At 44.7% G+C, this 27321-nt stretch overlaps 1 long non-coding RNA gene across 8 annotated transcripts in view; it reads right to left on the bottom strand.

Moving 5' to 3' along the window:
- The window catches only part of LOC146203690 (uncharacterized), a 371705-nt gene that overhangs the window by 186341 nt on the left and 158043 nt on the right, over positions 1-27321 (bottom strand). For 4 of the 8 annotated variants that reach the window (XR_014703903.1, XR_014703901.1, XR_014703908.1 and 1 more), the window contains exon 3: positions 20091-20240. This is a non-coding gene — a long non-coding RNA (uncharacterized LOC146203690). Of the gene's footprint in view, positions 1-194; positions 9171-19990; positions 20241-27321 lie in introns of those variants that run through there. The other 4 variants (XR_014703906.1, XR_014703904.1, XR_014703907.1 and 1 more) reach the window with 2 other exon arrangements.

Genomic DNA, 27321 nt, shown 5'->3' with positions numbered 1-27321 from the left:
CTAGAAGACTGCCGAAGTCCGAGAGCGCTCCGAGCAGCGGTCTGAGCACGGTTCCAGGCAACCAACTTCGTCGTCTACGCCAACTAGCAACCACTTCATCGTCTACGTCAACTAGCCACTGGTTGTCTCCGCTTCGTCGTTGACTATAGTTTGTATCAATATTATATATAAAATATAATATAATATATATTTTTATTGTATTTAATATAAAAAAAATAAAACTCAGTGAATGCTGTTTACATCCAAAAATCTCCAGAATGAATTCTAAGTAAAATTTTTCTAGAACATTTCTGACAAAACCGCTGTAGAATCGATCACTTGCATGACGAATTGATATGCATGTTAGAAAAATTACACAATCACGTGCAAAACAATGTCAGATGATACAGTAAGAGGAAGTTCATTATATGCCAATTTCATCTGCACTCATAGTCAATTGGGTAACATTTTTGCCTCCTTTGAAGTTAGCACGACAGTTAACTTTGTGTATCAAACAATGTAATCACAATGTGATCATCTCATGTATTAGACCTAAGTGCCAGCATTCACTTTCTAGCAGAACAGCAGAATACAAAAGTATTTTTAATCTGTTTCAAGCCATTCATAAGAGCAAAAAAGTTCACTACTAAGATATTGCAATCAATACTCCATCACGCGTTCTGTTTAGCTCCTCAAGGTGCAACTGCTATTTTCCTTGCTTTCCTTGCACCCCCCCCCCCCCCCCCCCCAGTAAGTGACAGGAACTATTTCAAACTTCTGCGGCTTGTGACGTTTGTGTCGATGTGCATAAGATGTAGGGCTGAAATAGGGTTTCTTTGTTAAGGTCGAATGCAAAACATGTTGAAGTATACAAGAAGCAAACTGTCAAACACTGAATCTGACTCTGCATGAAGGAACTATGTTGACTTGAGCCTGACATATCATCCTTACTATCAGTGAAAATCCTTTTTTTTCACCTCCTCCGTGACTCTTTTGGAGCAAACAAAGTCTTTGGACTCCAGATGAGATGTCACTAATGTGTTCACTAAACATTCCTTAGCTTGCGTGCAGGCACCTGGTTTAAAAAACGAAGGTCATTTGAAAGTTGAAGACAACACAACAAAAACCTTTAAGACGACACGTAAGCTCAAGGAACTTTGAAAAATTAAGTCCTACAACCTGACATTTCAAAACTCTGCCTATCTCACCACTACTTCCAACTTCTATGAGCAGGAAATGCAACAGTAACTGAGCAGGGGCAGAGTACTCTTGCCACATAAACTCAAAAGGATTGCATGCCAATTTGTTTTCATCTGCAATGGCGAGAATACAAACAGGAACAATAAAGCATAAAATTGGCTGCTTAATATTAAATTTTCCAACAATGACTAGCTGAGACATCAGCTCACAGAAAATATTACTTTAGTTCTGAAAAAAAAATTAATTTAATGGACAAAACATTAAGGCAGTAAAACATCAGAGGACAAGCAGCCCTGAAAAATAAATGCAGGTGATGACATTTATTCCTTCCACACAGTTTCCCTCTTGTCATGAAATATCTGAAGTTACACAAGCTGCTTACTTTTGCTAGACAGAATACTAGCTGGGTACTGCTTTCAGCCATCCTCCACATCTACTCCAATCTTTACCATGCAGTCAACTTCATTTTTCTTCGTTGTTGGCGGCCAGAAACAAACTGTTCCAGCTTCCTCGACCCAGTTTGTTGGAACGACATACGAGCTTCCCTCCTCAACAAATTCCACAATGTGAAACCTGGAAATCTGGAAACTAACAACTACAGCACCTCCTTGAACAAATAGCAACTCAATGTCAAAGCACATACTTGGCAAACTTCAGATTAAAAAATGAAACACTAATTTAAAAAAATGCAGCAGGACATGAGCCCCATTGACAGCTCTCAGCTTAAAAATGACGGAACAAAGGACAGAAAACTTATTTCCTTTTGTACGGCAAAAGCTGCCCTTTGCAAACAATGTCTGCAATTGAAAATGTCTCAAAGCAACCAGCAGAAGATGATACAACAAATATTGACAGCAACGATGACCTGCAGGGGCGAGTGTACAGCTGTCCTTCAATTTTGCACAATTTGCCAATGATGACAGTGCTGGATCCAGATGCAAGAAAGTTCGAAACTAGAACCACTCTGTTTTTTGGTGAGCAATACACAATTATCAGGAGCCTTTCTGCTGATGCAACTATTTTTCCATGCAGCTTTACAGCACTGATTCCAGTCACAATAGGAGAGAGCAGGACCAGAAGAATGGATAGAGGATGAAATAACCCCAAACTCTACAGTATCAGCATTTGAAGGAGTGCTAAATCTAGAGCCCCCTTCATGGATTACTGCCTTGTCATGACGGAGAGGCTTGCGAAACTCAATGAAGCCGTGAGCTCTGCTGTGTAGGGCCACCAAAGATAGACAGGTCACGGCAAAGAGTTCTGACAAAATGTGATTCACTGGAGAAGGTAATGGCAACCCACTCCAGTATTTCCTGCCAAGGAAACCCTATGGCCAGTCACAATAGCAATAATGATAGGGCGCCGGAAGATGAGCCCCCCCAGGTTGGAAGGCATCCCACATGTTACTGGGGATGAACAAAGGGCGATTCCTAGTAGCTCTAGGACGAATGAAACAGCTGGGCTAAAGCCAAAAGGACGCTCAGTTGTGGATGTGTCGGGAAGTGACCGGAAAGTCCGATGTTGCAAGGAGATATATCACATAGCAACGTAGAATGTAAGACCTATGACGCAAGGTAAACTGGATGTCGTCAAGCGAGAAATAAACAGATTGAACATTGATATCTTGGGTATCAGCGAGCTCAAGTGGACCGGAATGGGAGAATTTAATTCGGGCGACCATTATGTCTTTTATTGTGGGTACGAATTCAGGAGAAAGAATGGGGTCGCTCTCATAGTAAACAGAATGGGCAAAGCAGTGCTAGGGTATAACCCCAAAAACGACCAAATGATTTCACTTCGCATCCAAGGTCACCCTTTCAACATAACAGTTATCCGAGTCTATGCACCAGCCACTACTGCTGAAGAACCTGACGTTGAGTGATTTTATGCTGACCTGCAGTGCCTTTTAGACTGCACTCCATCATCAGACGTCTTTTTTCTCATAGGAGACTGGAATGCTAAGGTGGGGAGTGAAGAAATATCCTGAAATACAGGCAAGTTCGGTCTTGGTGAGCCAAATGAAGCTGGGCACAGGCTAGTAGAGTTTTGTCAAGAAAACGACCTGACCATAGCGAATAATCATTTTCAACAGCACAAGAGGCGCTTGTACACATGGACTTCACCGGACGGTCTGCACAGGAATCAGATTGATTATATTCTTTGTCGGCAAAGATGGAGAAGCGCTATACAAGCAGTAAAAACAAGGCCTGGGGCAGATTGTGGCACCGATCATCAGCTTCTTATTGCCAAATTTAAGCTTCGATTAAGGAAAACGTAGAAAACTAGAAGGCCTTTCAGGTATGATCTGGATCAAATTCCGTCGAATATGCTGTGGAAGTGAGGAATCGATTTCAAGAATTAGATCTAGAAGACAGAGAGCCTGAAGAGATGTGGACTGATGTTCGTGATATAATACAAGAAGTTGCTACTAAGGTAGTTCCAAAGCAAAAGAAATGCAAGAAAGCAGACTGGTTATCTGAAGAGGCTTTGCAAATAGCTGAGGAAAGGAGGATGGCAAAAGTTATGGGGGAAAGAGAAAGATACAAGGTTCTCAATGCGGATTTTCAAAAAATAGCAAGGAGAGATAAGAATGCCTTCCTGAACATTGAGGAGAACAGCAAATTGAGGAACACAAGAGCTCTGTATAAGACAGTCAAAGATATCAAAGGAAGCTTCTGCGCCAAGTTGGGCGTGATAAAGGACAAACAAGGCAGGGACCTTACTGAAGCCTCGGAGATAAAGAAGAGGTGGCAGGAATATACAGAACTGTACAAGGACCCGGACGTGCAAACCCAACATAAAATGGTTGTGATTAATGATCTCGAGCCGGGCATCCTGAAGAGTGAAGTTGAATGGGCCTTAGCCAGCCTTGCTAAGAATAAAGCTAGCGGAATTGATAGCATTCCAGCTGAGTTGCTTCAAAACCTCAACCATGACGCTGTTAGCATTCTGTATACATTGTCAGCAAATTTGGACAACCCTGCAGTGGCCACAGGATTGGAGGAGGTCAGTTTACATTCCCATTCCAAAGAAAGGCAGTGCCAAAGATTGTTCCAACTACCGCACGATCGCACTTATTTCGCATGCTAGCAAGGTGATGTTGAAAATCCTCCAAGGTAGGCTGCAGCAGAATGTGGATCGGGAGCTTCCGGACGTGCAAGCTCGGTTTCGCAAGGGCAGAGGAACTAGAGACCAGATTGCCAACCTTCGCTGGATCATGGAAAAAGCAAGAGTTCCAGAAACCCATCTACTTCTGCTTTATTGATTATGCGAAAGCGTTTGACTGCGTAGATCACAGCAGATTGCGGCAAGCTCTCCAAGAGATGGGAGTTCCAACTCACCTCATCTGTCTCCTCGGGAACCTGTATGAAGGGCAAAAGGCCACAGTCAGAACTGAGCATGGCCTTAAGCGGGAAACGCATGTGAGCGAAAAAGTGAGCGAAGCGACAAGGCGGCGCGGCGTAAGCGATCATGGTTCGCTCCGTCGCCTACTGGGGAAGACGCATGCACGCGACAGCGCGAACCAAGCGAAACGGCGACAACGCTCTGTGTAGGTTATGTGGCTGGCATTTGGCTGGCATAGTGGCTTAGTACACCGCAAAACTATTGCCAAATCCAACAACAGTCATAACGATTGCAAGAATTAAAGTTATTTTGCGACATACCAAAGTAAAATGTATTTACAGCAAACCGTATCGAATGTGTGTGAACTTGCACTGTAATCGGCACGAATAGTCACGTGACCCCTTGTTTCTATTGTTGTTTCGGTTGCGATTAGACGTTCTTTGAATCCTTGGCTATCCACCACTGTTTGTACAAAGCGAAATGTTTACGCGGTAATGCACAATCACAATGCAACACAGCAAAATAAAGAAAGCATGCGAAATGAGCGGCAGTGACGTACGGTTACTTCCGGGCGAGCGAGCGAAATTTTCTATTTCGGCAGATCCGAGCGACGAACCAAGCGACACATGCATTTCTGTTCGCGCGAAGGCTTCGCGCGACGCGTGCCGCCGTCGCGTTCGCGTGAGTTTTCGCGTGCATGCGATTCAGCCTTTACTGATTGGTTTCTGATTGAGAAAGGAGTGAGACAAGGCTGCATACTGTCGCCCTGCCTATTTAGCCTATATGCTGAGTGCATCATGAGGAAGACCGTTCTGGACGAGTCTTCAACTGGAGTGAAGATTGCTAGAAAACGTATCAACAACCTTAGATATGCGGATACCACTTTAATGACAGAAAGTGAAGTGGAACTCGAGACTTCTGATGCAAGTACAGGAAGAAAGAGAAGTTTGGGCTTAAACTGAACATTGAAAAGACAAAGATCATGGTGTCTTGCCCTATCAAGTCCTGGAGCATCAAGGGACAAGAAGTGGAAGCTGTGACAGAGCAGAGACATTAGACTGCCAACCAAGATCCGTATACCTCGTGCTACGGTCTTTCCAGTTGTGATGTATGGATGCGAGAGTTGAACTGTGAAGAAAGCTTACCACCGAAGAATTGACGCGTTTGAATTGTGGTGCTGGCGGAGAGTCTTGAAAGTTTCTTGGACTGCCAGAAGATCAAATAAGTCAATACTGTCAACCATAAACCCTGACTGCTCATTGGAGGGTCAAATTCTAAAGTTAAAGCTCAGCTACTTTGGTCATCTGATGAGAAGAGAGGAGTCACTGGAGAAAGATTTGATGTTGGGAAAAGTTGAGGGGTAAGCAGCGAATGCAATGGTTAGATGGCGTCCTCGAGGAGCTGCAGATGAAGTTATGTGATGTTAGGAAGATAGTGAGAGACCGGAAAGTGTGGCGTGATATGGTCCATAGGGTCACGAAGAGTCCAACATGACTGAACGACTGAACTGAACTCTAGAGCACTGCTGCTCAACAATTCTGGTGTCCAACTGCTGCAAGGGCTTATTACCTGACCTGACAAGACATTTCAAATCCTTTAGGTGATTCTTAAATGGGAAGCAGCTAAATGAATCAAGCCAGCCAAGTCGACGGGCATCATGGCACAAGTGTGCAAGACAGTGAACATTATAGACAAGAGATTCTGGTCCATACATGATTCTGCACTGCTAACAAGCTTGTGAAGCATTTCATCAGCAAAGTCAAGAAAGTCTTTCATTGAAGGACAGCACATGACCGCTATTCCAACATGCAGTAGCAGAAAGTGATGATACAAAACTGGTGGCAACACCTGTTTCAAAACAACAGGGCCGAAGTACATGACAAAGTGTCTGAATTCTGTGACTTTCCACCTCTCAGAAGAGGCCATAGCTTTCGATCAAAGTCTTTGGGCACATGGCTGCAGTCAGGTTTACAGGCCGTTGAGCTGGGTAGGCCATGTACACCTGCACATCCGAAAGTGTTTAGGTCGGCGTCTAGATCTTTTTCCTCTCTAAACGTTTGCAGACGTCGGGCTGGGTGAGCCAGGTACATCTGCACACCAGGAGGGTGTTTGGTCGGAGTCTTTAGATCTTGTTCTTTAATGGCTCCTCGAGTCCCCCCCACCTCGATTGTTCGGCCGACGCGAAACTTTGGAGCAAATGCTGCTTGCCGCCGGGCACGGAAGTGAAACCAAGCCGGCAGGAAAGGCCTTGGAAGGAGGCGCGCGCTCGGCGACGTGATCTGCGTGTCGCGCTCCCCGTGCATTGTCTGGTTTTGGTCCTTCTGGAGAAGCCGCCTGGGACGGTCGGAGGGTGTAGCATGGAGAATGCTACGGGCCTAAAGGCGTAGGAGTCGGAGCGCCAAAGGGGACGCTTAATTGCTCCTTCCCTTTTTTTTCTTCGGTCACCTTCCGCCGATGGCTCTTACAGCTTTTAGTGAGCGCCGTTGGTGGCCGCTGCGTTTTAGCGTGTTTGTTTATTTTCTTTTTTTTTGTTGTTGGGAGAGTGAAATGCATGCTGTGCTCGTGAGTGGTGTGGCAGCATGCCATTGGCCATTTTGAACTGGAAATAATTCATTGATTGGTTCATGTAGAACGCATTCCCTATTGGGCACAGAAATGCTGTGCGAATTGATTTATGGATGTGTTTTTGGCGCCAAAAGACAGTTGGTACTTGGAACTCAGAGACATTGATCTGGGGCTCTCGGTGGAGAGCAGGAACGAGAGGTGCGGACCGGGTTATGCCATGCGCTGACCGTGCTCCGAGGAACCGCTACTTGTAGCGCGACGCAAGTTAAGTTGTTGGCCAGGCAGGACAGGGTGTTGTTGCGGGCGCACCGTGGCCTGGCGTTCTAGTTTGCCTCTCATGGTAGCGACCACACCGGTCGTAGTGTAAATAGTGTATATAGTGTAAATAAATTCTCAGTACTCATTCGTGCCAAGAAGTCTGCCCATCTGCCTCATCTCCTCTGCAACGTGTCGCACGCCAAACGGACCACTCCTCCACCCCGAGGACCTGACGTTGCAAAGCAGCAACAAAGAAGACGACGAAGGAAGATTAACTGCTGCCAAGCACTTTCAGGATTTGTGATGTATGCATAACTGAGCTGCATGCAATGCGCACTTTCAAGGAACCTTTCACCCAATAAGCAATCAGTTTTTCATAGCACCAAGGCAAATAAGGTGCATATAGTCTGGTTTGGTTTGTGGGGTTTAACATTCAAAGCGACTCTGGCTATGAGAGACACGATAGTGGAGGACTCCGGATATTTCGACCACCTGGGGTTCTTCAACGTGCACCGACATCGCACAGCACATGGACGCCTTGCTTTTCACCTTCATCGAAAAGCGGGCACCGAGGCCAGGATACGATCCCGCATCCTTGGGAACAGTAGTCGAGCGTCGTAACCACTGTGCCAACCCAGCGGGGTGAAGTGCATATAACAGAAATGCTGTGCCCATTGGAATGCCAATTGCAGTGAGGGGTGAAACGCCTGTATGATGCTCCTTTTGCTCTTGGTTTGCAAATGACTCATCAGACCGCAGTGGACTATATAAGCTTTGATAGGTTATACGGCCAATGTAGACTCCTTTTTGGCAACGTCTATCACATCCAAAATAGCCCGAGTACAATTTAGTAGCTTTTACAAAGGCCTTTGCCAGTGCGTCGCATAGTATTGCTTTCAGGAGAGCACCATAATGAATCCTTGTGACAAAATCCATCTGAAAGTAGAAGCAGTAACTCTCCGACAAATTTGTTGAGGAAGTCATTGAGAGAGGGTGGTTTTGATGAACCACAGAATACACCCACTACAAACACAGAATCAAGGTGCTGACCAGTAGGATGGTGCAGTTGGACAAGAATGGGCCAAACCTGCTGGTGACTGCTTTTGAACAAGGGTAAACCATCAATGTTAACAGAAAAGAAAAGGCCTGTAACATCTTACAAAGGAGGCCAGGTATCCATTGTTTGTGAAAGACCCTCAAAAAATCTGAAGTGCACATACTCCCCGTTGCCCATTTTGACAACTGGTACATTGCAGGGAGCGGACAGTAGGCTTTCATAGCTGCGCGGAAGATTAGAAAAATGAGGCCTCAGAATTTTTTAGCAGAGTCAATAGCTGCTCCTGTGATGTTGTATTTGAATGCCCAGGCTGCCAACTGGCTTTGAAAACTCTCATGGGATTGCTGTGTAGATTGTTGCAAGAGGCCTTAAATAGGCTCAGTGAGTTCTGCAAAATCTAGTAATGAACCCTCAGAATGATGCTGCAAGGTTGAAAATGCATTAAGGTCATCATCTTTGGGTTGTGTAAGGTCAGGTAGTGAATCCTCAAAATGATCTCGAAAGGTTGATGCCGCATCAGTCATGGCCTTCAATCATTTGTTCTGGGGTACTCTCCGAAAGAAACTCTTGAATTGATGGAATAACAGTTTCTGGAGAATCTGTCAAAGCAGCAGCCGCTTCTGAAACCTCATTCAAGCATTGCAGAACCACTTTTGATGCTATTCTATGTTCTTGGCAATGCTTTGCTTCTAAAATCTTATCCATGATACCACGAACTTCACCTGGTCATGCTTGCCCTTCCACAATGAGCGAGATCTGTAACAGCCTGAAACAGACCGGAACACTCCGTCAGAAGCTGAACATGTCTCACATACAGCAAACTCTCCACTCTTTCCACAGACCTATATATTCCCACCGTTACTGCACGAAATCTGTATTGCTATATGCAGTAGCCAGAGTATCTTTTTTTTTTTTCACAGTAGAATTGCCTGCAGTGGAGGAGGGGGATATCGGGTGCAGGGTAAGCAAGATGAACAAGAATACGGGGAAGAGAATGAAGGGGTAGGAATGACTTGTGCCTCCATTGGTTAGGCACTTGATATGTAATATCAAGGGAACACTGCATGCACTGAATGAGAGTTAAACTTTGGTCTTATCAGTGAAAACTCTCTGCAATAAATCAGAATCCACCAACATAAAAGCAGGCCTGCACTTGATTTTGCAAGCAGTAAAGCTGATCACTTGCAGCATTTATCATAATTCCATGCATATTAAGCATTGTGCTTTGGGCACTCCATAAAAAAATGAAAGCAATTGGAAAATATCTAAACTGAGCTGTTACAACAGCCTGCAATCCTTGCTTGGCAGCATTGAGCAACCCTATAAATGCAGGTGAAGAATAACATGGCAACTAAAAACAGCAAACACTGAAAGTTTCAGGCCTTAATTAAATCAAGAACTAAGGCAGTCCAGCTACAATGTCTCAAATACTGCACAGTAATTGCTTCTAGTGCTGTTTCACTAGTACTGCCGGTGCCCATGAAGTTTAAGCGATAGCTTATACATCTCGCTCGGCCAAAAGGCTGTTGGCATCATATTATAGAAATGGTTGCAGTTATTGGCACCTCGTGTCAGAGATAATCAAGAGCTGCATGGAAATTTGTGATTCTAGTGATCGATGATTGTTTGGAGTATGTGAGGCTACGATGAGTTAATAAAATCATAGTAAATAATTGATCAATCAAACAAATGAAAAATGAGAAAGGGGGGTTCAAAGGTTTCAAAATGCTCAGAATGAAAAGGCAATGCATGATACAAATTAAGACAGATTAGAGTGTAATAGACCAAGCAAGTGCAACAATTGAAAAAAAAAGAGAAACTAGATAAGAAGGGTTGAAATGAGTCAAAATGCTCGGAATGGGTTTCTGGTGGTCTGCCATCCAGGGTGACCACTCTTTCTCTCAGAACTCTGTCGTTAGATATGTTCGCCACACTTCGAGAGGTTAAACAGTCGAAGAAATAATCGTGTAGAGGGTTGTCTTGAAGTCCAGCACATGAATGATTCTCGCATGGGACACTCTGGGAGGTCAATTATTCATTTCTTAGATGGAGGAAGACGTCTTAGTCATCTTGCATGCATGGATATCTTCGAGCAGCAGAAGACAAAAAGTGTCTTGGCAGAGACTCTGTTCTGTTAGGAACTGAGTCAGTCTAGGCATAATCATGTGTTCCATTAACTCGTCCATGCAAGGCGCAAGAAAAATCGGTCTTGGGTTCTTTATGTTTAGGTAGCTTCCTCGGTTTGGGTATCAAGATGACCGAAGCGTACACCATCGGATGCTCTCCATTCTCCAAGGTATTGCTGAAGGCCATGAATGCACATGCTTTTAGATACTGTAGGTTCTTGCCAAGATCATATTGAATATGTAAGCTCAGGATCCAAGGTCCATCTGATTATTCCCAGGGCGACATGGAACTTTGTCTACTTGATACCACAATCTAGGCCATTCATGGCCTGCCCGTATTATTTGGCACAGACCTGATAGTATGCCTTGTGACGGTAGTGAACTTGCAATTTTTTCTAGCAAGGAGTCATGCAGCCCATTCAAGGCGTGGCTGCTTTGGCGGATGCAACTAGTCTTTTGGATTTTGAACTGTTCGAGGTAAATCAAGTGGCAGACAACTCTCCAGTTGCGAGCCATGCCCAGGGTGCCTTGGAGTGTCCTGCAGACAGAGCACAGGTTTTTCCTCCCTTGTTAGTTGCTTTTGCACCGCTGGGGTAGTGCAGTGGTAAGACACCCAACTACTCCCCAGTAGCATAAATGGGGCTCTGAATTGCGGGCCCTTGTCGGCCCAGAGTGGGCTGCCCAAGTGGGCCAGAAGTGGGGAGTTTGCAGGATTTGCAACTCGGCATTGGTGGAGACGGATATAGGCTGCCCCTTGAGATTCCCATGGGGGACAGTCACGGAACCCCTGGGGCTACCCCAGTAATGTCAATCAGAGGTGCCCACACAAAACCGACATGGGACCCAATAGGCCAAGTAGAGGGCTACTTAACGGGGATCCACAGGAGGCTGACGGGGGTGCCTGTGTAAAGAGGGGTGCCTGCTTAAAGCAGATGTAACACCCCCTATGAAAATGAGAGGAGCCCATTAAAAGCCAACATGACACCCCTGCGTGCCACCTCAAATGGACTTCCAGCGGGTCCTGAGAGGCCAGCCCGCACAAATGAAGGTTGCCCACCTAAATCCCACGTGACATCCCAGTTGGCCAAATTTTTCCCAGGCTGGCTGCCAACAAAGGATTTAGTTTAGGTGCCTACAAGGGTCTTTCATAACCAACCTACACAAAAAAAAAGGAATGCCTGTAGTCCCTACAGGGCAGTGACACTGGCCAAAAAGCAAAAGCATGCATGTATTCACAGATGTTATCCAGCACTGTTTGCACAGACTAATTCTGTGTGAAAAAGACTTAGCTAGCAACTCAATACATAACATAAATAGCCCCAGTTGACTAAATACCAAGCTGTGCACATTGCTGTGCAGAATGAATACGAGCTGTGCCCAAGTCTCGAAGCACACCATAATACCACAATGTGTTTCCATTAGCTCGTCGGCAACAATGCATATCAGTCTAAAAGCCAACTGTAGCATTAGGCAGCCTTTCTCAAGTGGCCATATAGCAATAAGATATAAAACAGTTACGATCTGCAGGATGAATGCTTAGTTTTTGATAAAAGTTTGGACTTCATGCACTAATAGAATTGTGCGATTATATTAGATAATGTATATATAAATTCCATGCCCATTTGCAGGTAATGAGTCCTGCTTGTTAAGAGGAAGTAAAACAAAAGTACTGAAAGATGTACAGTACACCAAGTTAAGCACATTTTGCCACATTTCGGTATGCTGGCCACAACTGCATGTTGCATTCAAAAATCATTATTTCAGTCAAAAACAGTTTATTAAATTAACAAGCTCCTACAAATATCCATACCAAAGTGGTCACATGCGTGCCTTGTGTTTTTCATTCAGTTTTGCGCAAGAAGGAATAGTTCTGTCCAAGTTAGGAACTGGTGAGTGCGTTTCTTTCCGCGGCACACCAACCACACTATTCTTCATTGAACAGCAACTGCCAGTACAAATACAGAATCTAACATCAGCATGGCTGTCACCACTCACCCTGATTCATCATTGCAGTTCGTCCAAGGCAGTGAATGACAAAAATAAGACCTTGCAGGAAATGCTACAAGACATTTGTGTGCGAGGACATGATGTAAAGAAATGCGATGTGGCATGGACTTTGTTATGTGCAGATTCTTGAAAAGAAAATAAATTTCACTAATGCACCATAACCAAAACCCTTGTTTCCAGAGTCAGGCATGCTGCATGCACATTCGTATGAATTTCAACATTAAAACAAAAGCCCAAGCCACTAAGCCAACCACTGGCCTCTCATACTTGCCGGCTATAGCTGTTGGCAGCAAATGCACACACAGGGTGCCTAGCAAACCCCTATTTTCAAAATCCTTGACTTTTCTAAATTTTCTCTGATTATTTCAGTTTGAATTCCCTGACGAGTAAAGAGGCTTAAAAATGTGGCTGCCGATGATAATTTGCATAACAAATAATTGACAACAAAAGGTTATTTATTAATCATAATCTGCAATTTACAATAATAAAAAGGCTTTCATTATAATTATTGGCCGTTAAGAATGTCAAAGATTTAATGAAAATTAAAAGTGCACTGTTGCCAGCCTCAGAGCCATAGTGCTCTAGTTCACTATACTCTGAGCATGCAAGCCTATCGTTTGCGAGCCGCCCACCCTGCAATCAGCCGAGAGAATCCAATCCAATTGGCTGCGCGCAAGTTTGGCAGCACAGCTCACCGATCGCTTTCGCACTGGCCGCTGGTGCGGAGGTTATTCCTTTTTATTACATACTACTTTCATGCAGCATTTCCACATATTTTATTGAGTACCCACCTCATGTGCATATTGGTTCTTCTATGGTGGCAGCTCAGCCATGCGCTGGCGCGTCAAAGTAATATATCGCGCCTAGCCTTGCGAGCCGCCACGCGCTGAAGACAGCAAACAAACAAAAAAAATGCGCATGAATAACATTGTGCACCAGCTTGAAATGAAATGCCTGTGGAATAATAATGTGCCACTTTTCCTGACGACAAAATTTTTTCTGGTATCCCAGACATTTATTTCACCGATTTTTCCCGGTGCATAAAATTTCCCTGACAAATCTTGGTTTTGCCGGTTGCTAGACACCCTGCAAGTTGAGCAAGGCAGCATCTCAAGAGTACCCATTGTGCGTGGGTACCTTTTCCCCAGACTGTTCATCTTCATGCCTGTTTGCACAAGGAATCAAACTATCTATCTGACTATAGGCTACTACATAGAGAAGGTCCCTTTAAAGCCATTGGGTCCAGGAATAGGTATTGTAAGAAACTGAGAGGGCCATACCGACAGGATTAGCGCCAATATCGCTACAGTAAATCAAAGTGCTTGCGCCTCTTCTTCCGTGCCTAAAAGTCGGCAGTGTCTTGTTGTGCTGTTCATTTTTCACAGTAAATAAGAAAAACAACAACATCGTCAATAAACTGCTCACTGATTTCGATGTTCAAACTAAGCACTCTAGAACATCCAACAAAATGAACTTTTATAATTGGCCTTCAGCATGGCACTTGGCAGTACCGTTAAATGGTAGCGCTGGACCTAAAACTAGGACCTTTGTGCCATTTCACTTCAAAATGAGCAAAAGTGTGTATTTACATCAACTTCACAGCAAGCAGGACAACCTTTGGCCTTTTCAGTGTTCAGTGTTTCCACTACTTATAAAATATTATGGGAAGTTGGTTTTAGCCCACCCACCTCATCTCAGAATGCCACCTGTGCTGCACATTTTACTTTTAAGGTAGTGTATCCAGTAAGCAAACACACCTCGCTTACCTAGCGTCTTTCCAATCTGCCTTTTGCGCGACCGATGAAAACACATTGGACAGCGTCGACGGCGTTTCTCGGCGTCGCCAGTGCACAGCGGCTGGTGGCACCAAGCGGCACGGTGACCGTCACAGGCTTGGCAAAGCGATGCCAACCACATCTGCCGCGTACGGTTGCCACTCTCAAGGCGTGCCAGGATGCAAGACGCAGTTTTTCAGGTTTCCTTCGGAGAGCCGCGACCAACAACGATGTGAAATGTAGCTTAAGAGAACTTCTTGTTGGGCTAGTTGGTGTCTATTCATTATAAATTAAAGGCGCCAAAACAACACGCGTGTTGTGTGTGCATGTTGTTTTGGCACCTTCAACTTATACCGATGTGAAGCTTGAATTAGGGCCACCAAACGTCAAGATGTGAATGGCCGACCTTAGCAACTGACTGCGTACTCTCGACTGTGCGAAAAACACTTCGTTAAAGGTATGTATGCATCTAAAGGAAATGTGCATGATGAAAAGTATCTACTGAAGTTTACACCAAGCCTGTAAACCATCATTGATAGCTGCAATAAGAATTTGTTCGGCGCGTGTTTGCTTTATGTGCGTGCGACGCAGCCTGATGATATATTTTGTCATTTGTTTTCTTTATGTGCGAAGGGGCCGGGTAGCGCAGATATCACAGGTGGATGTCTGCCCTAGACCGTAATTTTTAGCATGTTTTATCGCAACTGCAGCCTAACTAAAAAGGAAAAAAAATTGGGCATTTGTTCTGATGCACCGCTGTTCGTGAGCAGAGTGGTTGAGCTGGTCATGAGGCTCGTGAATGGCAGTGCATTACAACAAATGCCGTATTTTTTTTCCTTGTTAGTCAGGTGGCAGTCACAATAAAATGCTAAATATTACGGCCTAGTGCACGCAGCCGCCTGTGATATCTAAGCTACCTAGCCCTTTCGCACATAAAGAAAAGAAATGAAAAAATACACCGCCACCAGGCCCCGACGCAACTAAAGCAAACACGCACCGAAGAAATCATCCTTGCAGCTATCACTGGTGCGTTACAGGCTGGGTGCAAACTCCAGTAGGTACTTTTCATCATGCATATTTCCTTTAGATGCATACATACCGGTAGTATCGGTGTTTTTGCCGTTCGGGTCATATATGACGCACTTGACACTTGCACCACGCACAGTATTTTTTTTTACCTCACAGGCACTCGCCTTTGTGCTCGCCAAAGCATTCGGATTTTGTTCCTTCGGTGTACGCAATCAGATGCACTTCGTTAGGGAGCTTGATAATTGTCGTCTTCGTACAACTGTTCGCAACGGCAAGGAAACCGCCCGGCACAAATGAGTCTCCTGGAGGGTTCATGCTCGTTCACTTGCAGTTTGGATCACTCTGGACGTAGAACAGTGTCGGTTCCTGACTGAGATGCGCATCCGATATGTAGGAGATGCACATGTGTCCCAAAGTCATTGATTCCGCAGAAATCGTGGCGGAGGCAGAAAGGTTGTGGATCCTTTCACAACAGAATGACCATTCTCTGTGCACCGAGAACATTTTTACCACTGCGACCACATCTGTTCTGAGGGCAGAAACCAGCTACAGTGCTGAATCATTCATTGCCAAAAAATGCCACGCATTTCCTGCAGGTGTGCATTCCGGCCAGGACAATGCCCTTTTCAGGGGGTGTGTATAAGTGCCTCTCTGCCAAGCTTCGTAGATGAAATCCTATAGTTGCATGCATTTAGATGACGCTACGAGGAAGCAATGCCCATTGCCCCTTGCCGGCGCCGCGGTGACCGCATTGTGCTCGGTAACTCAAGCAGGGTTCGTACAGGTAGCAAAGAAAAAAATTAAAGGATATTCAGGCTTAATGTTTTTTTTTCCATGTCAAAGATATTCAAACAGTGCTCTCAAAACATCTGAAATATTTATTCAACGAAGAAAAAAACATCACTACGCAGATTTGCTTTTATTGCACAGAAAAAAATTAAATATAGCTTCATAAAATATCACAATGTAGTTTGGTCATATCCCGCAGAAAAGTAAAAAATTTGTTTTACAACTTGAGCGGGTAAAACTGCGCGAAAAAGACTGGACGAAAGAAACACACAGGCACAAACAAGGCGCAGAACACGTTTGCGCCTTGTTTGTGCCCGTGTGTTGCTTTCGTCCCGTCTTTTTCACGCAGTTTTACCCATTTAATTAGTATGAACCAACTAGCCCTTCAGAGTGTATTACTTAGTTTTACAAAATTGTTGGTTATTTCCTATACCCTCACAAAATATTGTCCATTGCTTCAACTGCACAAAACAAAAAAATCCTTAGGAAGCAGCTCCTCAGGGCTACTTCAGGGGAGCTCCAGCAGCTTTTGTTGAATTTGAAGCTTGATGGAGCGTAGCTCCTCACTCTTGTCCTTGGCCGTCTTTCTGAGGCTATTGGACTTTACAATGTGTGTCACATTGTTTTCTGCCTCTGCTTTATCAGCATAGGCATTTGCAGATGCCATGAGATCATCAATTGTCAAATCCAGCTTCTTTTTCTTTCTTTTCTTTTCATCAAGCTCTTCTTCAATGCAGTGCTTTTTTCTCTGCTCTGAAGCTTCAAGGTCCTGCTTTTTCTGGGCTTCCAAGTATGCTCCATATTTCTGCCTAGCAGCTGACACAGCGACCCTCAGTTCCTTGGTGACTGGAATTTTTAGAACACCACTTGCTTTCTCAACCACATCGCACACGATCCGTTGTGAAACATATGAGAAGTCCTTCAGATTCTCAATGCACACCTGTCGGTTTACACTGTATCCACACTCGACAGTTGCTTGGCCATGACTGAGGACAAGCAGAAGTTTCACAATGCTCCACAACTCCGAGCAGGTTGAAATGAACTTCAAGAGATCAGGGTAAAATTCATCCAGTCTGTCATCGCCCTTGTCAAATTGTCTAAGCTGATGTTTCTGCTCGTGCAGGAGCGCCGTGTACTCGGGCAACACCGTGTCTCGAAGGTGATCAGCCATTCTACCTGCAGTGATGAGGGTGTCCAACACTTTTCTGAAACCTGCAAGGCATTCCTCTGGCTTCGAACACATTTTTCGTAGGTCTAGTGAAGGAAGGCCCCTAACAAATGCAAACTTCAAAGGGCTTCTGTGTAGAACTTTCTTTGTGGCACTGATCAAAAACTGTTTACATTCCATCCGGAACTGAAACACGTCTCTGAGTTCACTTTAGAATTCTTGAGAACTTGCTCTGCTTTGTAGCCTATATCCAGCTTTTCAAGTGGAACACGGTTCTCGGCATTATCAATGTCGATCTTCAGCAGACCCACTATCCCTTCGGCACACAGGATCGAACATTTCAAAAACTTCGTCAGCAGCTTTCTGAGAACAGTTTCTAAATCCCTTGCAAGAAAAAAAACCATTGGTTTGTCTGTCTGGTACTCTACCAGAAAAGGGTTCAGTGCCACCGCCACACATAAGGCAAAATTCAACTTTGCTGGCAGCAAAGCATCACAACAGAACTCCCACAAGTTGTTGAACGATGCACATTTTAGCAGGTTGACTTCTTTTTTCTAGCAGCCTCAATGTATTTTTTCATGTCGCACCACAACACCAATGCTCTCTCAATTACAGGAACATTCTCCACCCACCGGTGGGCGACAAACTTAAGAGGAAAGGTATTTTGGCATGTAACTGCCGAAAAGACCTGTCTCCGTGCTGGAGCACCTTCAAAAAGTCACTCAAGACAACAAGCAGTGAAGTCCCCATTTAGTCGCTGAAACAGCAGCCCTATAGGCGTTGTGCACTGTGTGTAGCCCACAAGTGCCTAAGTCCACACACAGAACTTGGTGGTTTTGTTGCAAGTGCTCTTGAAGACTTTTGAAGAATTTCAGATTGACACTGGGCCCATCCATCGATATCTGAAGAATCTTGGCAAGAAGCAAAGGCTCGAGGGCGCTTAGCAACTTTTCCTGAATATCATCGGCTGTGGAATGGCCCATAAAAACGGAGGTGTAATACCTGGTTATCACTTGGTGAGCAGAGTCCCAACACCTCACGTGCACATCTATTTGCTTACTTTGCAGAAAGTCATTTGCCAACTCCTCAAACAGTACGACATAGAATTCACACTGTTCTATTTCTCGCTGCAAGGCTGAAAGAAAAAAAAGGCCTGAGACCGTGACACGTCAGATAGGTGCATTTCTTCTCATCACAAGAAAACGCCTTTGCCTCTTCACTGTCTGGAAACATGCGCTGAAATAGTTCCCCTGCTTGGGATGACGACTGGTATGAAAAGTGGGATGTCACAACTTTCAGAGTCCAAAGAATTTCAGCGTCAGCAACAAGCTCGTGCGCTTTGCAAGCATAGTTTAGGCTTGGCGACTGCGAGGAAGACGCGCTAGTAGACTGCCCTACCGCGACCGGCGTCAGGCACCTTTTCAAGGCGCTCCCTTGCGCTACCTTCATTGCGCAATATGCTTGCCGCTTTTCATGTGACTTTTTAAAGCGGATTCACCCATGGCAGTCACATCCACAGTTTTACCGCAAAGCTTGCACTTAGCCCGATGTGGACTCGTATCAGGCACAATCCACTGCTTGTAGTCGTCATGGTGGAGCCACATAGCCTGAAACTTGCTCTTTCCGGGCATTGTGTTACATATGAAAATATCACGTGCGTTGACATGCAGAAGCCACGCTCATTCCAAAAATGCAAGCACTAGGGCAACGCCAGCGTACAGACGCGGCCGCACGGCTCGGTAAACCTATCTAAAAAAGATGGGCACGGTGAGTGATGGCGATGCGATAGCGATGGGACGACGCAGCCGCGTGCCCACTGCAGTGTTGCCAGCCGCCTAACGAGAATGCGTTAGGCTAAAAATTGATACATTTCCTTCCCCGCAGTTCATTCAGAACTGTCAAGAATAAAAGTTAAGCAACAAAAACGTTTTCATGACGACAAACACCAGTTCAAATTTAGTATTCAAGGAATTCAAGAATCTTCAAGGACTAGTGATAAATTCAAGGTTTTTAAGGGCCTTGAAAACATACTTCCGTAATTCAATGGTATTCAAGGTTTTCAAGCACCTGTGTGCATCCTGTCAAGACACCCCGCGCATATGCGCCACTCGTAAGTCACAAGAGACGATTCTATCTAGCTCTGCAGCATCAACAAACTCCTCGGGTCTTTGCCCTTTGAGATCCCTCTCTTTCTCTCTCTGCCTCCGCACTCTCCTGTCTGCCGAGAACCTGCACGCTGAGAGCGTCTCATTCTGTCACATCGAACACGGCCCGCGCTACACGCTCTTACAACACGAAGACAGTATATGCGTGCATTATGAGTGGATAGTGAAAATGCTGTAACATTCCACCATACTGCACGAACATGATATACTGCAATCACAGTCACTACTTTCCGCCCCGAGGCCAAAAAAGGGGGGAGCTTTCGCTTTCTACCTGCGTTGGTGTGGCCATTTTGTATGGTGCACTTCCGCGTCATCTGCTACACTCCAATGTTTCTCACCCGCTCCCGCATGCTGGCGCCACATCCTCCCGCAAAAGGCAGATTCCATGAGAATAACAGACATAATCAGTGCTCTCAGCTTCCCCATCAAGATGAAAGTTTCATTATCAACTTCAATCACTCACATCCATCTTATCGAAATCCTTGCACCATCATCATTCAAGGCTGCCTCAGGAATAGACAATGCAGTTATTGCGATAGTGATAGCACCTTTATTGGCCTAAGTTTTATATTTACAGGCTCGCTACACTCACAATACAGCAGTAGGGTCAACTATGTGACAACTCACTTCCTTGGTGTCTTGGGCAGGACAGTGCTGTATGGCATGTACGAGTCCTTGGTGCCACTCATGTCCTCCGTATGCGGTGAGAGCCCCTTGTACTGATGAAGAGCAGCCTTGGTTGGCGACATATAGGCCGAGTAATGTAACCAGCCATGCCTGCAACGAGTACCAGCATAAAAATTGGTGGAAAGCTGTTTCTAAGGTTTTGCAAACACTTAGCCATTATAAGTATTCAGGGTATCTAGCAAACCACTTTTCAAAATTCCCAACTTTTCCAGGTTTTCCCTGACTATTTCATTTTAAATTCCCTGACGAGAGAAGAGATTCAAAAATGTAGCTGCTGATGATAATGAGCATAGATGAACAATTTCCAACAAAAACCTATTTATAATAATATTCTGCAATTTACAATAGTGAAAGGTTGCTATTAGTGTTACTGGCCTGTAAAAACATCAAAAGTTGACTGAAAATTAAAAGCGCACTGATGCGAGCCTCCGCACAGCTCTTTGATACTACCAGTTGCGAAACTTCCTATAGTTCCGCAGCTGGTAGGTGAGTGGCGTAGTCTGTGTCGTAACTTCGAACGATCCAACCCACTTGTGCGCTAGCATGTATCAAAGAATGGTGATTTTGATTGATCAAAACTCGGATGTATATGCAAGTAGCGAAAAATCCTAAATATAACAGCCATAAAGTTAATTAAGGGGAGAAGCGCATCTTAGAACGGTCGAAAATGGTCAAAAATCGATTTTAAGAAAAACTCATTTTCGTCGTTATCTTTTCGGGCACCTGCACTCAAATTATGAACACATAAAAAGACCAGCGCAAAACACGGGGACAAAGAAACACAAAACAACAGGACGGGTGCACCCGTCCTGTCAATTTGTGTTCCATTGTCCACGTTTTTTGTACTGGTCTTTTTATTTGCTAAGTATGAACGAACTGGTCCAAAGAGCTATATTGATCAAATTATTAACATTGAATTCGGTCAGAAATCCGATAAAATAGACTGTTAAACAGTCACGGCAGCCACGAAATGACCCTTGAAAAGGGAAAATTTGTTCGAAATTCCCGCGCGCACCGCCGGCCTTGCAGCCGGCCGATCGCCGCAACCTTGGGCTTGGTTTGAAATTTTTCTGTGTGCGCTCAAGCGGACTGGCTGTGCACACCGGTTTTCTGAAGACCATTTGTCTCTAATTAGCTCTCACGCGGCGCGCTTGAAACGTTCAGAGTCTCCCATCCGCTAGCATGATCTTTTTTTTTTTCGCCGCTGTCGCTGCAGCTCCATGAGCGTCTGCATTTGCGCTCGTGTTTCTTCTGGATGCACAGCTTTGTGCAGTTTTTCCTGTGATCAAGATGCCGAAAAACAGTAGATTGTAACCTTTCACGCAACGAGCATAAGAAACGGGTATGGAACAAAAACCAGCACCGCGCGTGCCGTCGGGACCTGCGTTACAGCAGATGCCAGGCTTGTTATATGTGCAGGGAACATCAACCATGCTGCTGATGATGACACCGCGGGTTCAAATTACAGCGTGAATCGCATCCCGGATCACGGTATACTTTGAGTTAACGCCGCCGCCGCGTACTACTCCATGCAGAGCCAGCGTAAAATCAGTTCTGTCAGGGAAGTCAGTGGCCCAACGAGAGTTTCACCTCGCTGTCAACACGGAATGCTCAGCACAAAAAAAAAAATACAACGTGCATGAATAACATACTTGCTGTGCGCCACCTTAAAATGAAAATGCACTGCTGAATATATTGCACCATCTTCCTTGGCTTGATGAAATTTTATATGGTTTCCCTGACATTTCCCTGAAAATTCCTGGTTTTCCCAGTTGCTAGACATCCTGACACAGTCTTCAAATAATTTTTATGAGCATGCTCAGCCGCCTGACCATTTTTTTCTTATAGAAAATACTGCTTTGCATGCCAGCATCCTGTGTACCACATGCGTTGGACCAGGGCTTGGAAATTTAATGAACCAAATAAGAGGTAATTTAACATGCATGCGGTATTTCTATGTTTTCAGCACATCTCGAAGCATATTTGCCTATCTACTGCGTAAAAAAGTGAAGACCACAAGTGCACATTAGTGACAAAAAGCAACTTCATTACACCTGCAGCTGGCACAACAAAGCAGGCAATTTGCAAGACTGAACTGAGAACAAAACTGCCAAACTTATCACTTGGCAAGCAAAAACAGATCATGAATGCTGTCGAGCTTGGAGTTCTGAATGTGCTGTGTACACCAGCTATACGCAGGATTCAGCACTCTCCTATGACCCCAACCTTTGTCTCCATCACATATTCTGCCCCGTTTCATTTCCGAGACTGCCCTGTTGGCTGCATTCCCCATGCTGCTTTCCTAACATCTAAGCGGCAGCTGTCCATTGCAGTGGCAAAATAGTGCTCCTCTAGAAGTTATATAAATTTGTCCGTCAAGGTTGCTTGCTGTGCGAATCTGCAACTGATGGTGCCATGGATACTTCGCTCTTGTGCAATGTTTGGTTTATAAAAACATGAATGAAAACATATTTGCTACCACATGATGCTAAGCGATCAGTCTAGCTCACTTACTATTCTCTTCCGATGTCCGCTTACCTCAATAAAAGGCCACCAATATATGGCAGATGATAGGGATGACGGATTCTTTACAGCACAAGATCTACAACCTTTGTCAAAAGTTTAAAGCCTAGGGGGTCTACTTCTGAGCCATACTATGTGGCGAGTAATGCATTCCCAGGTTTCTATACTTATTGAAGGCATGAAGGTCTTGCCCACTCCAATGCCTAGGACTTCCACGATTATTAAAGAAGTCATAATATATGGCTTAAAAGCAAATCCTCTAGGCTCTAAACTTTTGACAAAGGCTGTACAAGAGTTAACAAGAACCTTGGCAGCCAACCAACATTCTGTCTAGAAGGCTCGTCTTTAAAGCTAAGCCCCATTATTGAAATGTTGGCTAGAAAACTGAGGCCTCCTTGCTTCAGCTTGTGCATGATGTGTTGTTGAGCCTGAAGAGAGCGAATATGGGCTGGTTGGTACATGATCACGAATGGAAAGAAACAGCGCTACTAAGACGAGACAGGAGAGCAGACAAACACGTGCGTTGAGAGCATCCAAATGATTTATTGCTGCAAGTGAAGCTGCATATATGAAAAAACAGGACAAGTAAAAAAAGGAAATCTCAACCACACGCGATTAAAAAACCCATCAACACAGATCAAGATGCGCACATTCTTCTGCAAAGAGAGCTATCGACAGCCTGCTGATGCACAAGTGACCTAGCTCTTTTATACTATGGGCCTCTGAAATGAGCCTCACGGTCTCGTTTTTATACTAGGCGATGATAACGGTACGAATGGAATCAGCTTCACAATCTTCACCTTCTTCACAATGTATGGCCAAATTCTTTCTGCGTGACCTGTTCTCTATATGCTTTGCACTTTTACGTAGTCGCAGTGTTCCACATGTTCACACATGTGGAACACAGGTAGAACACAGCCAGAGGAAAAGAAAGTTGTATGAGGTTTTATGGCATAACAGCGACTATAATTGTATTGCGCCAAACACAAGGTTACGGTTATGTGAAGTGCTTGAAGTTGCGGTTCTCATATTTGATTTAAAATATTGGCTTTCTTAAGAAATGTACAAACTAGAGAAAAATTGACAAATGCTTGTTCGCCTAAAGGTAATGCAGGATGAAATGAAATGTGTTCATTATACAAAATTGTAAAATATATTTTCCCAAGATTCTCAAGTTGCAGGCATGAGATTAAAATGTGATTGACTGTGAGCTCATCTTCGCACAGTTCTTACACAGGAGAAAATTATGAGTGATGTGTGTCCTCTGCGCAGATGACAAAAAATAACCTCGATAAAACATCCCTGATGTCGGCACGATTTCCATTCGCCTAAAAAGGGTTTTACAGAATGTAGCTTATTCTTTTCATTTTCCCAATCAGCTTGCAGTCTAGCTCTTAGTTTCCTGTGCACCAATTTTAAACAATCCCTGTGGGGTACGTTCTCGCGTTTTATCTCCAGATCTTGCTTGTGCAGCACATGAGTCTGCTCTCTTATTACCCTTAATCCCAATGTGACTGGGGACCCAGCAGAATGTTATGTTTTTGGGACGTTATCTGTACTATGTTGCCAACCAGTGGCTCAACTGCATTTTTAGAGTTTAATGCAGTGAGGATACTTAAAGAGTCAATGTAGTTATTGCTATTCTTGATGTTTTCCTTTATTTTTTCCACAGCAGTACAAACAGCGTAGTAACACTCAGCAGTGAAGACTGATGTATGAGAAGGTAGTCTTGTTATTGCTTCTGTTTCATCTTGTACTAACTACTGCACTTCCAACATAGACTCTCGTTTTTGAACCATCTGTGTAAAATGCAATGTAATTTGTATATTTTTCTTTCAGTTCCAAGAATTTTTGCAATATGTGTTCATGAAGAGTGTATATTTTTTTAAATTGTGTTAGCGTGAGGTCAAAAACTGCGGGGAGAGTATACCAAGGAGGGAGTGGTACGTGTCTTGGTGCAATACATTAAGTTTCATTCAGTACGTCCAGGCCTCGGCATTTTTCTTCGAAGCGCAAGAGTAAAGGCTTAATTGCTTGAGGCTGGTTGTTGAAGAAAATTCAGGAAGGGCAATTAGTGACAATAAAGTAACAGAGGTGTTTAGGCATAGAACAGATTTTGAGGACGTCTGAACAAGTTAGTGCAGTTCTTCGATCTTTTAAATCAGGTTCACTAGTTTCCACACAGAGGCTAGCTATTGGAGATGTTCTATAAGTACCGGATGATAACCGTAAACCAAGATTATGTACTGGATCTAGCCATTTTAGGTAGAATGACCTGGCCGAGCCATATACTATTGAGCCATAGCCTAACCTGGAGCGTATCAGAGAGCAATAAATATGTAAAAGGCACGCCCTATCGGACTCCCAGCATTTTCTTGACAGTAGTTTCATTACATTGAGGGCATGATTTTTTCTTTAAGTTGTTTATGTGTGGGAGAAAGGTTAGTTTTTTGTCAAAGGTGATACCTAAAAATTTATGTTTAACAGATTGCCGAAGTGTAAAACATGTTGAAAAAGGTGAATGCGGATAAGAAAACGCTGTCAAACTTATTCTCCAATACGTAAACTGCGGGACTATGTAGAGCTCGGTGGACTTCGTTCATAGTCCTTAGTGAATGCACTTGCTTCCCTTGCAATGCAGAGCACTGGGAAGCAGCAAACAGCTCCAAATTACATTTCTTTTCCGCAATGAATATTCTTCACCGCGGTCTTGATGCGAGGACGTGGCAAAACGATGTATGTTGAAAAAAAAATGTTGCTGCTTGCATATGTGACTCACGAAGCTGAAAAAGTGACAACTGAACATGCTGCAACTGCAAATCAAAATGAAAGAGGCGACACTTGGACGTTGGAAAGTAAAGAGACTACATTCCTGCAGATTTCTAGCCATTTTAAATTGTAAATGTATGTATTGCACCAGTGAATGCCCATTGAATAATCCCGTTTCTTTCTTGCTCTTCTCTCAAAACATGCATTGTCGACCACTTGCAGTTTTGCGGCCTTAACATCTCGGCACCTATAGACAAGTGTCAGTCTGTGACGTCAGCGGACATGCGGCGGCACTGGCGACAGCAGTGACTTTCGGGGGGTAGGCAAAAGCTTGGGTCATCTGCATTGAATGCGCAGCGCTTGCTGTGTTTTCGGGCATAATTCCTGATATTCCTGTAAACTGTGGTGCGGTTAGTTGCGCGATAAGGCACAAAAAAAGGGCACTTGAGCACGACAAGTAAACCCTTCGGCCACGAAATGTCTTCGCGGTTAACTTGCGTTGCACTTCTGCACTGAAACTTGATCAGTTCGCTTGCAACTCTTAATTGTCAAGACTGCTTTTCAGCCGCACCACGAATAGCGCTATAACAAACGCCTGCAGTTCGTGCACGTTTTGTTGTACATACTAGTCGAACCCGGATATATTGAACTCACGGAATATCCCCTTGAAAATCCCATGTAAAAGTATAGGAAAGACACGTCATATATCGAACTCCGCACCATGCACTCGAAAGTGTGCCTTCCCCAAAGACGATCGCATCACCCTCGGCTATTTGCTGTGTGACGTTTTCAAGCCAAGCGTGGAAGGAATGAGAGGGGACAGTTCCGCGACGACTGGTCTAGGGCAGCGCCGCACACATTCCCTAAAGGCACGCGCATCTCCGGTTATCGTTTCCCGGGTGCCAGCATGTGATGTTTGCAAGCCATGTGCGTAAATGAACCAGAGAGAACAGGTGGAAACGAGAGGCGAAAAACGCGATAGAGCTAAGCGCAAGGGTGTGCCCATTCTATTGCCGAGCTATATCTCCTTCCTCGCTCCCGGCCTTCGTTCGCTGTAGTACGCCCTATGCATGCGCCAAGCCAGCTCAGCCCGTTTTCAGACAGAACGTCGAACGCTTTCTCCAGTGTGTGTTGTGAACCCTCTGCGCGCGGCGACAGACGTGGCTATGGCGCCTGTGGAAGAAGCAGATTTTTTTTTTTTTGCGAAAGTCGTCCATTCTTATCATTGCGCTGTACGCACGGCGTAGCGTAAGATATGGCGGCTGCAGACGTTAAGAAGCAGCTTTTTTTTTTTTTTTGCGAGAGTCGTTTATCCATGCATTTATGAATCAACGAAAGCACGTGGTCAGCTGTGATCATGACACCGGCCTTTAGCATTTTTCGCTTCAAACAGCATTTGCAGATAACACGCTTTCCAATGATTTTGTGGCAGTGTTCTACGCCCGCCCCAAGCGCAGTGTGATAAATCGAACCAGGCTTGTGCAATCAAGCCATCACGGGCACTCTGGCAAGTTCGCTCCCTGCCACTGCAGGAGCAATCAAAAGATAAACACACTGTGATGTTATCGCTGCGCAGCATCTTGGCACGCTGCCAAGAAATGAGCTGTGGATGAGACGACTAAAACGGAGTGGCGCGCACCATCGCATGCAAGCGAAAACGCTCGCGACTTCTGCCGCAGCGACACAGAAACCTTGTTTTGAGCTGCCGCGGTGGCTCGAGTGGCGAAAGGGACGCAGTTCCAACAAGTTGGAATTTTGATCTGTCGCTGCCGAATTGTGATTCTTGATGAAGGATGGAAGAAATTTGTTCAGCGCTCGCAACTGTTTCTTCAGACTTGGAAGAACACCTTAGCTGCACTGCACGGGTATTGGGAGGGGG

The sequence above is a fragment of the Amblyomma maculatum genome, chromosome 1 (assembly GCF_055883805.1).
Source record: "Amblyomma maculatum isolate TAMU_Amacu chromosome 1, ASM5588380v1, whole genome shotgun sequence".
Taxonomy (NCBI): Eukaryota; Metazoa; Arthropoda; class Arachnida; order Ixodida; family Ixodidae; genus Amblyomma; species Amblyomma maculatum.
Note: the sequence above shows the minus strand (reverse complement) of the source record. Positions and strands in the feature narration are given on the sequence as shown.